The 4,525-nt window shown below is 48.8% G+C and overlaps 2 pseudogenes; one reads left to right on the top strand and one right to left on the bottom strand.

Annotated features, from left to right (window-relative positions):
* Nucleotides 1-345: 345 nt before the first annotated feature.
* Nucleotides 346-1,075, bottom strand: LOC102877373 (annotated as a pseudogene).
* A 1,955-nt stretch (nucleotides 1,076-3,030) lies between these two features.
* Nucleotides 3,031-3,747, top strand: LOC102848240 (annotated as a pseudogene).
* Nucleotides 3,748-4,525: the final 778 nt, after the last annotated feature.

The raw sequence follows: 4,525 nt of genomic DNA on the forward strand, positions 1-4,525 counted from the left end.
TCTCAATACTAATCCATGTTGTATAGTGTTTCATGAGTTTTACATCATTTTTAATTCTTCTTTTTTGTTTTTAATTATTTTTTAATTTTTTTTTTAAAGAATCAATACAGTGATGGAGGGGTAAAGAATGCAAGAACTCAGACATTCTGTGGAGGGTTACTCTCTCTCCATTAAGAGGTCCGTAAAAAGGAACAAACTGAGATCCAGAAGGGGAGTCAGCAGGAGCCATGCTTGTTTCCCCACCCCGTGAATAGGTTTTTGCCTAGGGGCCTCTGCTAGGTCCCCACTTGCTCCCCTCCCTTTGGCCTGAGATGGCAGGGCAGTACGGGGCATCAAAGGAGCACGTCACGATTCCTCATTCCCAGAATCATCATCATCATAACAGTCGGCATCTTCCTCCTCCTCATTCTCATCATCAATGCCGTCATCATACAAGTCGTCATAAAGCAAATCTGAGCTGTTGTCATTGGAAGGCACTTTAGTTTTGGTACAGTATTCCGCCAGGGTTGTGGGGACCTTCACTCCATCCTTTTCTGCTTCGGCCTTAGTGGCTGAAACCTGTTTCCTAATGATTTCAGCACACTCTTTGTCTTTTCCTTTACTGTCCCTCCATTTCCTGAACATAACGGAAGCATCCACATTGGCTGGGGAGAAGGTGTTGGGCTCATTAAGCAGTGAGATTACACTTAACAGGATAGTCCTGACATTCTGAGTAGGGTTCCACCTTTCGGAGGGCAGTTCTCCACTCTGGATCATCTACAGGTGGGTGAAGAATTGAAATGCATACATCTCCATTCTCATAAATGTTGAGGTGCCACATTTTGGTCAAGAATTTGAAGGTAGGTGGTGAATACGGGTAGTCAATAGGAAATTTAATATGCGCCTTGAAGTAGCCGCCTTCGTAGAGGGTGTTGGGGAATCCGAAGATGGCCACCTCCCAGTTGTAGAGGTCGGACTCATCCACCAAGGTGATCTGGAAGCCCTCCATCGGCTCCTCCTGCAGGGATTTCAGCTCGAGCATCAGGGCCTTCTGCGAGCTGGTCATCTGCTGCTGGGCCATCGCGGTGGCGGCGCAGGGGCCCCAGTCCTCACGCACCGGCCGGGGCCACCAGGCCCCTCCCCTGCGCTCGCCCTCGGGCCGGGCCGCGCCAGGCTCCAGTCTTCACCCACCAGGCGGGCCGGACCAGGCCTGGCCCTTTTCTTCACACTTGGGCGAGGTGGGGGAAGGGGCTCAGGGAGTTAGGCGGGAAATTCGCCCCCGGTCCTGGGCCTCCCCCCCCCGGAGGGGGGGCCTAAACTGAGGTGGGGGCAGAGGAGGTGGAGGCAGAGGAAGGCGGCGGAGGGCCGGCGATGGTAAAAGAGGGGGCTTGGCCGGCCCTGGAGCTCGGCGCTCGCTCGACCTCTCATTCTCCTCGGGGGCTGCCAGGGCTGGAGGGCGCGCGGGGCCGAAGGGGGAGGGGGAGCGCGGCGCGCGGGGGTCTCGAGGCGGCAGCGGCTGCGTGGGTGGAAGGGCGACGGCCACGGAGAAGGAGGAGAGGAGTGAGAGCGCCTCGCGCCGCGGGAGCGATGGAGCCTAGAAGAAGAAGGGAGGGAGGGAGGGAGGAGGGGCGCGCGCCGCGAAGGGGGGCGGCTCTCAGTGGCGGGCGGCCCGACGCGCGTGCGCGCCCCCCCTCCTCCCCCCTCCCCTATTTTTAAAAATTTTAATGAACGTTTACAGAGACTTTGTATTTCCATTCATTCATTGTTGCACACTTTCCTCCCTCCCCACCCCTCCACCAGTTCCTTTTTCTCTTTGAAAAAAAAAAAAAAAACATTGTTATATAATTTCCCCCACTCGCAGTCCACTCCATTATGCAGCTTTCATTCTGGACCCTTATCATGACAGTAATACCTAATTATATATTCCTTTTAAACAGTTCTCTCCGTCATCTGTTTCAATGCAGTATATGTTATTTATCTCCTCTTAGTTTTCCTCCACTCCAATGTCAGACCTGCTTTACAACAGTGGAACTATGTAGTATTTGTCCTTTTGTGACTGAAATATTTCACTCAGCATAATGTCCTTTAGGGTCACCCATTCTGTATAATACGTCATGAGTTTCTTGCTTTTCAATGTGCCATAGTATTCCATTTTGTGAATATACCAAAGCTTCTCTAGCCATTCGTTTGTTGATGGACACTTGGGTTGTTTCCAGCTCTTTGCTATTATGAACAAAGCCACAATAAACATGGGTGTGCATTTGAGCACAACAACAAGATAAAGGAAAACAACCCAAATGAAAAATGGGTACAGGATATGAACAGACATTTCACCAAGGAAGACATTGAGATGACTAACAAACACATGAAGAAATGTTCAAAATCCCTACTTCTGAGAGAGATGTAAATCAAAACAACTATGAGATATCATCTCATGCCAGTAATAATAGCACAATTTAACAGAACAGCAAACAAATTCTGGTGAGGTTGTGGAGAAATTGGAACCCTTATTCACTGTTGGTGGGAGTTTAAAATAGAGAAACCACTATGGAAGGCAGTATGGTGCTTTCTCAAAAAGTTGGAAATGAAAATACCATTTAACCCAGCAATTCCACTACTGGGAATATACCCTAAAAAAACCAGAATTTCTACTCCAACAGGTATATGCACACCCATGTTTTTTTCAATGCTTCTTAATACTTCATTGTGTGAATGTACCACAGTTTTTCTATTCATTTGCTTGTTGATGGACTCTTGGGATGCTTTCACTTCCTATAAATAATAATAAATAAGAATGTGGACTTCTCCACTGACAGCTCACACCTGAATAGCTGCTCATCTGTGGCTGAGTCCTGGCACCAGCCCTCCTGGTGGCCTTTTAACAGTACACACTCCTTCTGGGCATCGCCTGCCATCCAAATGACAGGAAACGAATGTTGGGGCAACTGGTCGTTGAGGGAGGTGGTGGGCAGGTCACAGAGCCAGACATGGTTGAGGCGGTTCCTGCCATCTGGGGTCCTCCACTCCACAGCCAGGGGTGACCCATCAACCATGAGCAGCAAGGTCTCCATCCCGGAGCCCACCAGGAGGGGCCGAGAGAAGGAGACTGTCAGACAGGCCTCATCCCGGCTCACATGCAGGCAGTGCACAGTGCTGCAGTCTGAGCTTGAATCTTGTAAGGAGCTGCAGGACCTGGAGCCTGAGAACAAATGGTGCCTGCTCACCATCATCCTGCTGGTGCGGGCCCTGGATCCCCTGCTGTATGAGAGAGAGACGCTGCAGTACTTCCAGACGCTCAAGGCTGTGGACCCAATGTGGACTGCGTACCTGGATGACCTTCGCAGCAAGATCCTGCTGGAGGACAGTGTGCTCAAGATGGAGTATGCCAACGTGCGTGTGCTCCACCTGGCCCACAAGGATCTTACAGTGCTCTGTCACCTGGAACAGCTGCTCTTGGTCACGCATCTTGACCTGTCTCACAATCGTCTCCACACCCAGCCCCCTGTCCTGTCCTCCCTGCGCTGCCTTGAGGTGCTGCAAGCCAAAGACAATATCACAGAGTCCCTGGATGGTGTCACTAACCTGCCCCGCCTCCGGGAGCTGGCACTGTGCAACAACCACCTCTAGCAGCCCACAGTGCTCCAAACACTTACCTCCTACTCCAAACTCACCTTCCTCAACTTGGAAGGCAACCCCCTTTGCCAAGCAGTGGGCATCTCGGAGCAGCTGGCTGGACTGCTGCCTTCAGTGAGCAGCATCCTCACCTAAGAGGATGTCCCTTACCCTTGCTTTTAACTTATTTGAACTAAATAAAGGACTTCCATAGTAGTTATATTATTTTACATTGACATCAGCAGTGGCGTAGTTCCACTCTGTCTGCATCCTTACTGGAATTTGCTGTTTACTAGCCTGTTGAACATTACCATTACAGTAAGGTTAGATGATACTTCTTTAATGTTTTGATTTGTTGTTGTTGTTATGTGCCATTGAGTCACCTCTGATGCGTAGTGATCTTATGTACAGCATATCTAAAGTCTACTTTGTCCTGAACCAGTCTCATTCATTCGAACACATGTCCTATTTTCCCAGTTACTGTATCACTCCATCTCAACTGAGGTCTTGCTCTTCTGCACCATCCCTCCACTCTTCCAAGTTTGATGTCTTCTCTGAGGATTGGTCCCTCATCACTACACACCCAAATTGAGTGAAATGGAGCTTCAAAAGCCTAGTCTCCAAGAGAAGGGGTGTCACCCCTCCAAGATAAAGCTGATTGTTTCCTTGGTGGTCCATGTTATGTTCAAGACCATTACCATAACTTCAAGTCATTGATTCTTCTTCTGTCATACTTAGACGTTTTCCAGCTCTCTGAGTCATAGCAAGTAATTACAAAAATATAGCCTGGATTAGGAGCATATTATACTCTAGACTGACATCACTGCTTCTCAATTCTTTGTCAGATCTCTGACAACAGATATTTCTTATCTTTTCTTTCTTTTTTTTATAATTTTAATGAACATTTACTGAGACTTTGGATCTATATTTATTC

Source organism: Elephantulus edwardii, unplaced genomic scaffold, assembly GCF_000299155.1.
Source record: "Elephantulus edwardii isolate Elephantulus edwardi_28Jun2011 unplaced genomic scaffold, EleEdw1.0 scaffold00301, whole genome shotgun sequence".
Lineage (NCBI taxonomy): Eukaryota > Metazoa > Chordata > Mammalia > Macroscelidea > Macroscelididae > Elephantulus > Elephantulus edwardii.